A 10,126-nucleotide genomic window follows, 5' to 3' on the forward strand; every position below is an offset into this window, starting at 1 on the left:
TTGAGCACTTGTCTGACATGCTTAGTGTGTTCTTGAAGGGAGCTCGAAAAGATGAGGATGTCATCCAAGTAAACAAACACGAAGATGTTAAGCATATCCCTAAGCACATCGTTTATGAGCGCTTGGAACACAGCCGGGGCGTTGGTCAGGCCGAAGGGCATCACCGAGTATTCGTAGTGACCAGTAGGCGTGTTGAAAGCGGTCTTCCACTCGTCCCCGGGTTTGATCCGCACAAGATGGTATGCGTTCAGCAGGTCAAGCTTAGTGAAGACAACTGCTTCCTGGAGCAGCTCAAAGGCTGTGGCCATAAGGGGTAGCGGGTAGCGGTTACGGACGGTTATGGCATTGAGTCCCCGGTAGTCAATGCAAGGTCGTAATCCACCGTCTTTCTTGGCCACAAAGAAAAACCCTGCTCCCGCCGGCGAGGTAGATGGACGCATGAGGCCTGCTGCCAGAGCGTCCTTGATGTAGGTATCCATAGCAGCTCGTTCGGGAGGAGATAGGGAAAAGATCCGACCCCTGGGAGGGCAGGTCCCCGGAAACAGGTCGATGGTGCAATCGTAAGGTCTATGGGGTGGTAGTTTGGTGGCCCTCTGTTTGCTAAATACCAGTTTGAGGTCATGGTAACACTCGGGAACTCGGGACAGGTCGATGGATTCTAGAGACTCGGAAGGGGAACTCTGGGAACTCGGGAAGATACAAGTGGCTTGGCACGTAGGACCCCACTGCTTGATAGTGCCCACAGACCAGTCGATGTGACGAGAGGGAACTCGGAACAGGAGATCAGATGAAAGTTCATCACTTCCTGGTGTTGGGAAACTGAAAGTCGCAAGGGGGTAGTGGCACGAGTGACAAGTCCAGATCCCAAAGGGCTTCTATCCAACGTAGTAACCCTTATGGGGTCACTTAGGAGAATGGCGTTCCTTCTGAACCTCTTCGCCCAGACCCCATCCATGAAGTTACCTGCGGCTCCAGAGTCTACCAAAGCTTGAAGAGAAAACTTGTGGTCGTCCCAGGAAAGGGTAACTGGAATGAGCAGGCGGGAGTTGGATGGATGGGAGGAGGTTATGTTTCCCGTTACAGTCCTCCCAGGCCTGAACGGGAGAGTGCGTTTCCCTGGAGCCCGGGACACGTGGAGCGGAAATGGCCCGGTTTGCCGCAATATAGACAGCATCGCTCCCTCATCCGGCGGTCTCTCTCAGCCTGGGAGATGCGTCCAACCTGCATGGGTTCTGGTGGAGCCAGCGAGGATAAAGGTGGAGACTCGGAGCTGGAACCAATAGGAGCTAAGGTGAGCGGTCTACGGTTGAGATCTCTCTCTCTCAGACGCTGGTCTATGCGTGAAGCCAACTTGATAAGGGACTCGAGGTTGTCCGGTGGTTCCCGAGTGGCCAGTTCATCTTGGATGGTGTCAGAAAGACCCTTCAAAAAACACACTGTGAGCGCCTCGTTGTTCCAGCCACTTGCTGCTGCCACAGTGCGGAACGCTGCGCCGACCTTGGCGGAGAGTCAGGAGCTGTTTGGCTGAGTCAGGGCCGTTGGTAGGACCTTGAAACACTCGCTTGAATTCTTCAGCAAAGGTAGAGTAGCTGGCACAGCAGGGACTTTGGGCATCCCACACAGCAGTAGCCCAGGCTAGGGCTTTTTCCGACAGCAGGGTGATGATATATGCTATCTTGGACCGGTCGGTGGGAAACGACGATGGTTGCAGCTCAAAGGAGAGAGAACATTGTGTGAAAAACCCCTTACAAACACTCGGATCCCCTGAGAAGCGTTGGGGAGGCGGCAGACGAGGTTCAGCCAGGGGGTTAACTGCCAGGGGCACTTGAATCGGATGAACTGGAGCAGAAGCGGTTGCTGGGGAAAGTCGATCCGAAATCTGCTTTATGGAAGTCAGCATCTCTGACAGAAGTTGAGAATGTCTAGCCATTAAGGCCTCTTGCTGAACCAGAGCAGCTTCGTGGCGTTGGACAGTCCCCTCGTGGTGGGACAGCATGGGAAAAAAATCCTGAGTACTGGCTGCCTCTGGGTTCATTATAAGGGCTCAGTGTTTCTGTCAAGACGCGGTGCGAGAAACAGTCACTAATAATCGTCAGAACCCAGAAGATGAGGCAGACACAGCAGTACTAGAGATGGTGGTTTAATTAAAAGAACAAAATCTTCAGGCAAAGAAACTAAATCCACAATGTCCAAAAATAAAGCCAAGAGGCACAAAATGGAAAACCTCCAAAATACAAAAGAAACTCCACAAAGTGGTAAAAAACAGCAGGGAAAAACAAACCTCAAAAGACTACTCAAATAATACACAAGAACTAAACCAGAGAACCTCTGGAAAATCCAACAAGAGAAATATCTGTATAAAACAAGGCTTGGGCTGGGGCTGGGTGCTAACTTACAAACACTGAGCAAGGAACCGAGGAACACACAGGGTTTAAATACTAACAAGGGAATGACCTACAGGTGCAAACAATAATTAGAGCAAGAAAAACAAAAGGTACAAAAAAGGTGCAATGGGGACATCTAGTGACCAAAACCCGAACAGTCTTGGCCAAAACCTGACAACTTTTACTTTTACTTCACTACATTCCTAATGAAAATAATGTACTTTTTACTCCATACATTTTCCCTGACAACCCAAAAGTACTCGTTACATTTGGAATGCTTAGCAGTACAGGAAAATGGTCCAATTCATGCACAAGAGAACACCTCGTACTGCCTCTGATCGCTAAACACACATGCTTAGTTTGTAAAGGATGTCTGAGTGTTGGAGTGTGCCCCTGGCTTTCCATAAAATTAAAATAAATCAAATGGTGCTGTCTGGTTTGCTTAACATAAGGAATTAAAAATGATTTATACTTTTGATACTTAAATATATTTTAGCAATTACATTTCCTTTTGATACTTTAGTAGATTTAAAACTAAATCCATTTAGACTTTTACTCAAGTAGCATTTTACTGGGTGACTTTCACTTTTACTTGAGTCGTTTTCTATTAAGGTATCTTTACTTTTAGAATTGGAATTTGAGAATTGGGTACTTTTAGAATTTGAGAATTGGGTACTTTTTCCACCACTGGTTAAAGGTGACAATTAAATGGTACTATTATTGAAGGTCATTATTTCAGAGGAGGAGGAGGCAGAATGCGATGCAATGTGTGTGTGTGTGTGTGTGTGTGTGTGTGTGTGTGTGTGTGTGTGTGTGTGTGTGTGTGTGTGTGTGTTTGAGTGTGTGTGTGTGTGTGTGTGTGTGTGTGTGTGTGTGTGTGTGTGTGTGTGTGTGTGTGTGTGTGTGTGTGTGTGTGTGTGTGTGTGTGTGTGTGTTGAGTGTGTGTGTGTGAGTGTGTGTGTGTGTGTGTGTGTTAATAAATGTAGTAGTGTTGGATTTCAAGGTGCTGAATTTGTATGAGACCAGGCCCAAAGACAGGAGTGCCTGGATAAATAATGCAACAGTACAGACAGACTGTCTCAGATCTGACAGAGCCGTGGGGAGATTGTGTAGGAGTCTGTCCACCGAGAGTAGAGGCGATGGAGGGCACTTTCTCTCTCTCTCTCTCTCGCTCTTTCTTTCTTTCTCTGTCTCGCTCACATTATCTCTCTTTCAAGTAGAGTTTGACAGAAAACAACAAAAAACAACAACACCAACAATGACACAACTGTCATACAAATGATTGAAGAGTGACTGGCACTGCGCTTTTTCGGTCTTATTTGTTTGGTTGTGTGTCTGATGCCAGAGGGGATGGAGGGCACATTATGTCTGAAATTAGGTGTGAGTTTCATTGGCTTTATTGGCATGGGAAACATATGTTCACATTGCCAAAGCAAGTGAAATAGATAATAAACAAAAGTGAAAAAAACAATAAAAAATTTACAGTAAACACAGTAAACATTACACATGCTGTCATGTCTGCTCCCGCTCCCCCTCTCCGGTGCTTGACATCACCGGTCTACTAACCACCTGTCCTGGCAACACATCACTTCGCACACCTGGCAACCTTCATTACGCACACCTGGCAACCTTCATTACGCACACCTGCGCCTCATCATTAGGCAAACCTGGACTTCATCACTTCCCTGATTAGTCCCCCTTTATCTAGCACTCCTTTGTTATCAGCCTTCAGGCAGCATCATTTCTGTGTTCATGTTCAGACGCTAATCTTATTTGTGTATTCATTCTATGTGTGGGTGGCAGGTAGCCTAGCGGTTAGAGTGTTGGGCCAGTAACCGAAAGGTTGCTGGATCGAATCCCTGAGCTAACAAGTTAAAAAATCTGTTGTTCTGAACAAGGCAGTTAACCCACTGTTCCCTGGTAGGCTGTCATTGTAATTAATAATTTGTTCTTAAAGTTAAATGTAAAAAAAAAAAAATGTTTAGTTGTTATTAAACTCACTGACCGCAACTGACTCCCTGCATCTTTGTTACAGTTGCAACGATGTGCAAACTATATAAGGGAAAATAAATAAACATAAATATGGGTTGTATTTACAATGGTGTTTGTTCTTCACTGGTTGCCCTTTTCTTGTGGCATCAGGTCACACGTGTTGCTGGTGAAATCGAACACTGTGGTATTTCACCCAATGGGAGTTGATCAAAATTGTATTTATTTTTTGTGTAATCTGTGGGAAATTTGTATCTCTATGGTCATACATTTGGCAGGAGGTTAGGAAATGCAGCTCAGGTTTCACCTCATTTTGTGGGCAGTGTGCACATAGCCTACTGCGGCCTCTTGCAATAGCAAGGCTATGCTCCCTGAGTCTGTACATAGTCAAAGCTTTCCTTAATTTTGGGTCAGGTAGTCTACCACTGTGTACTTTCTGTTTAGTGCCAAGGCCAGTATCCCAGAGTCGCCTCTTCACTGTTGATGTTAAGACTGGTGTTTTGCAGGTACTATTTAATGAAGCTGCCAGTTGAGGATTTGTGAGGTGTCTGTTTCTCAAACTAGACACTCTAAGGCACTTGTCCTCTTGCTCAGTTGTGCACTGGGGCATCCCACTCCTCTTTCTATTCTGGTTAGAGACAGTTTGCTCTGTTCTGTGAAGGGAGTAGTACACAGCGTTGTATGAGAACTTCAGTTATTTGGCAATTTCTCACATGGAAATTATTTGTTTCTGGCCGTTTTGAGCCTGTAATCGAACTCACAAATGCTGATGCTCCAGATATTCAACTAGTCTAAAGAAGGCCAGTTTAATTGCTTCTTTAATCATGACAACAGTTTTCAGCTGTGCTAACATCATTGCAAAAAGGGTTTTCTAATGATCAATTAGCCTTTTAAAATGATAAACTTGGATTAGCTAACACAACGTGCCATTGGAACACAGGAGTGATGGTTGCTGATAATGGGCTTCTGTACACCTATGTAGATATTCCAGTAAAAATCAACCGTTTCCAGCTACAATAGTCATTTGCAACATTAACAATGTCCACACTGTATTTCTGATCAATTTGATGTTATTTTAATGGACAAAAATGGGCTTTTCTTTCAAAAACAAGGACATTTCTAAGTGACCCCAAACTTTTGAACGGTAGTGTATGTATAGTTTTTGTGTGCTCTAGGTGTCTAGATGGAATTTCTTTTTGTGGTCCTGACAACTGGACCTTTTAAGGAACACCATTATTTTGGTCTTGAGATTTACTGTCAGGGCCCAGGTCTGACAGAATCTGTGCAAAAGTGTCTCGCTATTGCTCCTTTGTGAGGTGCTGGGGCTGCGTTTGAGGGTGATGTTCTTCAGGGTCCTGGAAGGGTGAAAGTATTTTCGTGGTAGCAGGGTGGAGATAACCACTTGAGCGTTTGAGAAAGTGAAAGAGACTTTTTCAATCACTCCCTTGTGCTGGCTTCCGTGTTGGATGCGCGCTGTGTTAAGAAGCAGTGCGGCTAGGTCGGGTTGTGTTTCTTGCAATGGAGCTGCTGTCACAGAGTGGTCATATGTGTGAATGTCTGAAGGACCAACACTGTGGCTACCCTTTCCTGGTGGGCTGTCAGGTCATTTGTGCCTGTGTGTATTATGATGTGGCTGTGGGACCCTAGTCGGTACTTCACACACCTAGTCGGTCCTTCAGACATTCACACATATGACCACAGCTCCATTGCAAGAAACACAACCCAACCTAGCCGCACTGCTTCTTAACACAGCGCGCATCCAACACGGAAGCCAGCCGCACCAATGTGTCGGAGGAAACACCGTGCACCTGGCGACGTTGGTTAGGGCGCACTGCACCCGGCCCGCCACAGGAGTCGCTGGTGCGCGATGAGACAAGGATATCCCTACCGGCCAAACCCTCCCTAACCCGGACTACGCTAGGCCAATTGTGCGTCGCCCCACGGACCTCCCGGTCGCGGCCGGCTGCGACAGAGCCTGGGCGCAAACCCAGATTCTCTGGTGGCACAGCTAGCGCTGCGATGCAGTGCCCTAGACCACTGCGCCACCCGGGAGGCCCCACTATTCCATAGGTTGACAGAGGGTGTCTCAGTGTCCTCATTTTCCAGTGTTCTGATTTCCCACCCTCCACCAATACCCTCTTTTTATTGTATTTTTTTTACCCCTTTTGCTCCCCAATTGGTAGTTACAGTCTTGTCTCATTGCTGCAACTCCTGAATGTACTCGGAAGAGGCGAAGATTGAGAGCCATGCGTCCTCCAAAACACAACCCAACCGCACTGCTTCGTGACACAATTCCCACTTAACCCGGAAGCCAGCCACCAGCCACTGACACCAATGTGTCAGAGGAAACACCGTACACCTGGCGACTGTGTCAGCGTGCACTGCGCCTGGCCCGCCACAAGGGTCGCTAGCACGATGGGACAGGGACATTCCTGCCGGCCAAACGCTCCTCTAAACTGGACGACTCTGGGCCAATTGTGAGCAAACCCATGGGTTTCTAGTCGCGGCCGGCTGCGACAGAGCCTGGACTCGAACCCAGAATCTCTAGTGGCAGAGCTAGCACTGCGATGCAGAGCCTTAGACCACTGCGCCACTGCGCCAACTAGGGAGGCCCCCCCCAATACCCTCACAAAAGAGAGGTTGTATGCTCTTATAGCTGTGTGCCATGCCCAGGGATGGTCTGTGTGGAAGATTAGGTTGAATACTTTCCCATTTTTGTGGCAGTCAGCAGAAATGTCTCTGGATTGTCCATGGGGAGCTTCTCTTTGTATTCTTTCCGTGCCTTGTCATTTTTAATATCCAAGGGGTACTGTACTGTAGTGACCTCTGCACCAGTGGGAAGCCATGGAGCAGGGGGCCAAAGAGGCCTCTGCATTTGGGTAGGGGAGGAACCCTGCTGCCATTGTTGGGCTCAGGGGCTTCACAGCTCTCACTTCAAACTTCAGTGCCAATTAATGTTGCAGCCGGGTCTGTTCTTTCCTTGCAAGTTTGGTAGCCTTTTAACTTAGCATTCAGTATTTATAAAGTGAAATATCTAGAGATTATTGTAATGTTATTTTACTTCTAGGCTTTTGAAGTAGCTTCAGACTGAACATTACTTACTCAGTTCCAAGTTGGGTATCTGTTGTGCTTCTTTTGCTGGTTGCTGGTTTGTCAGAACGTTTGCTGGATAGTCCTTTGCAGTAAGAATCCTTGGTAATAAAAAGTAATATGAGTTTGTAAGTTACCCGATTTCCGGGATGTCTCCTGGTCCGACAAACAGCACTGTAGCTCTGTCATCTTCCATCGCAGATGCAGAAGACCACCATAGGCAGATGTGGTGGATTGAGACACATCCCACACAAAAAAAAACTGTTATCTCTAGCTTAAACAGACTTTTTTTGTGTGTGTATTAATTAGACTCAAGGGGTATTTATTAAAGCCTAACATAACATAATTACAGTGCCTTCAAGTATTTATAACCCTTGACTTATTCCACATTTTGTTGTTACAGCCTGAATTCAAAATGGATTAAATATTGTTTTCTCACCCAACTACCCACAATACCGCATAATGACAAAGTAAACAAAGTTTCTAGAAATGTTTGCATATTTATTAAAAAATGAAATATAGATATATCTTATTTTACATACTGTATGTATTCACACACTGAGTCAGTACTTTGGAGAAGCACCTTTTGACGGCAATTACAGCTGTGAGTCTAAGAGCTTTACACACCTGAATTGTGCAACAGTTTCCGATGTATTATTTTTTAAATTCTTCAAGCGCTGTCAAATTGGTTGTTGATCATCGCTAGACAACCATTTTCAGGTCTTGCCATGGGATCTTCAAGTAGATTCTGAAAAATTCCAGAAAATGATGTCATGGCTTTAGAAGCTTCTGATAAGCTAATTGACATAATTTGAGTCAATTGGAGGTGTACCTGTAGATGTATTTCAAGGCCTACCTTCAAACTCAGTGCCTTTTTGCTTGACATCATGGGACAATTAAAAGGAACAATCCAAGACTTCAGAAAAAAAAGTCTAGTTCATCCTTGGGAGCAATTTCGAAACCCCTGAAGTACAAAGAATAGTACAATAGTACAAACAACAACGTTCATCTGTACAAACAATAGTACGCAAGTATTAACACCATGGGTGAAATAAATCATTCTCTCTACTACTATTCTGACATTTCACATTCTTAAAATAAAGTGGTGATCTAACTGACCTAAGAGAGGGAATTTTTACTAGGATTAAATGTCAGGAATTGTGAAAAACCGAGTTGAAATGTATTTGGCTAAGGTGTATGTAAACTATCAACTTCATCTTTTAACTTAACTTTTTTTAAATTTTTATAAGTGAATTTTAAAATGCAAGCACGCGCATACACACGCACGCACAGACGTACCTATGCACGCACACACACACGCACACGTCTTCTCAAATCAGCCCTAGTTATGGTCCTCTAATAGTCCTCATGGGTGATGGAAATGAAGAAATGCCAATTTCCTCGGAAATTCACGTTTTGTCAACAAAGAAGCACTTCTGTTAAACAGACACAGGGGGTCGCTCTTGCAACTAAGCTCTGAAAAGAACGACGAAACGTCACAAGTACGTCTTTGGAATCGGGCTAGGAATACAAGTGCCTGTTTAATTGATATTAGAGTGGAATATATTCGTTTTTTTCCCATTTCTTATTCCACAGAAACAAATCTCTATGCTTGTGTCCCAAATTGCACCCTATTCCATAAATAGTGCATAGAGCCCTAGTCAAACTATATGGAGAAGAAGGTGCCATTTGGGAGGCATCCTATGTTCTCTGTGATGCAACATAAAGGTTGGGAGTTAGAAGATAATATACAGGATATTTTCCATAGGCTTTTCCTCCAAGTGTTTGTAGCATTATCTAGAGAGTTTGGTCTTCTATGATGTAAACAATGCTGGTAGGGGAGGAGTGGAGGGAAGACAAGAGGAGATCCTGAAGGATGTACCGTCAGATGGCCTTTGGGGTGAATCCTGTGTAGATTTGGGGAGCACACAAAGTGCACAACTTGAATATAAAACACCCTATTCTATCGTAATTCACATCTTCCTATCCTCCTACCATATTTTGCAGTGTGGACCGAGAAGATGATGCCCATAAGCTTTGTGCTGAGCTATGACGGTGGCTAACTGACTGCCCCCCGTTTGCCCATCCGCCCTTCTACTACTGAAGCTTCGACAGATTGATGTGATAGTCCTGCAGATGCTCACAACAGTCCTTGGAGCCCCTGGCTGCTTATGAGATTGATCCAGCATGCCGCCACCATGTTTGCTGCTGCGCTGTAATAAGTATGACTTTATTGGTATTTCTAACAAAGTGTCTTCGCAGTCATTGTCTTGCAGGTTATAGGATGTCATTTTGCAACCATTCCTATAATTATGAGAAAGACCCAAATCCAAGTGTATTTGTCACATGCACAAAATGCAACAGGGGTAAACAATACAAATACAATTTTGCCTACAAGCTCTTCCTCGACAGTGCAGTGTCAATATCAAAGGTAAGAAAATAGAAAATCCAGAATAGGATCTTAAAGAGAGATATGCTCAAATAAAAATATATGCTATATACAAGGTCGGTGTTACGTCCGTCGTTAAAGGAAGACCAAGGTGCAGCGTGGTAGGCGTACATTTTCCTTTAATTTAAATGTTCCACCAAAAAAAAACAATAAACAACTCAACGAACGTAAAGCTAGGAGTGCAAACACATGCAACACAAAAAGACAAGATCCC

This window comes from Salvelinus fontinalis, chromosome 21, assembly GCF_029448725.1.
Source record: "Salvelinus fontinalis isolate EN_2023a chromosome 21, ASM2944872v1, whole genome shotgun sequence".
NCBI lineage: Eukaryota > Metazoa > Chordata > Actinopteri > Salmoniformes > Salmonidae > Salvelinus > Salvelinus fontinalis.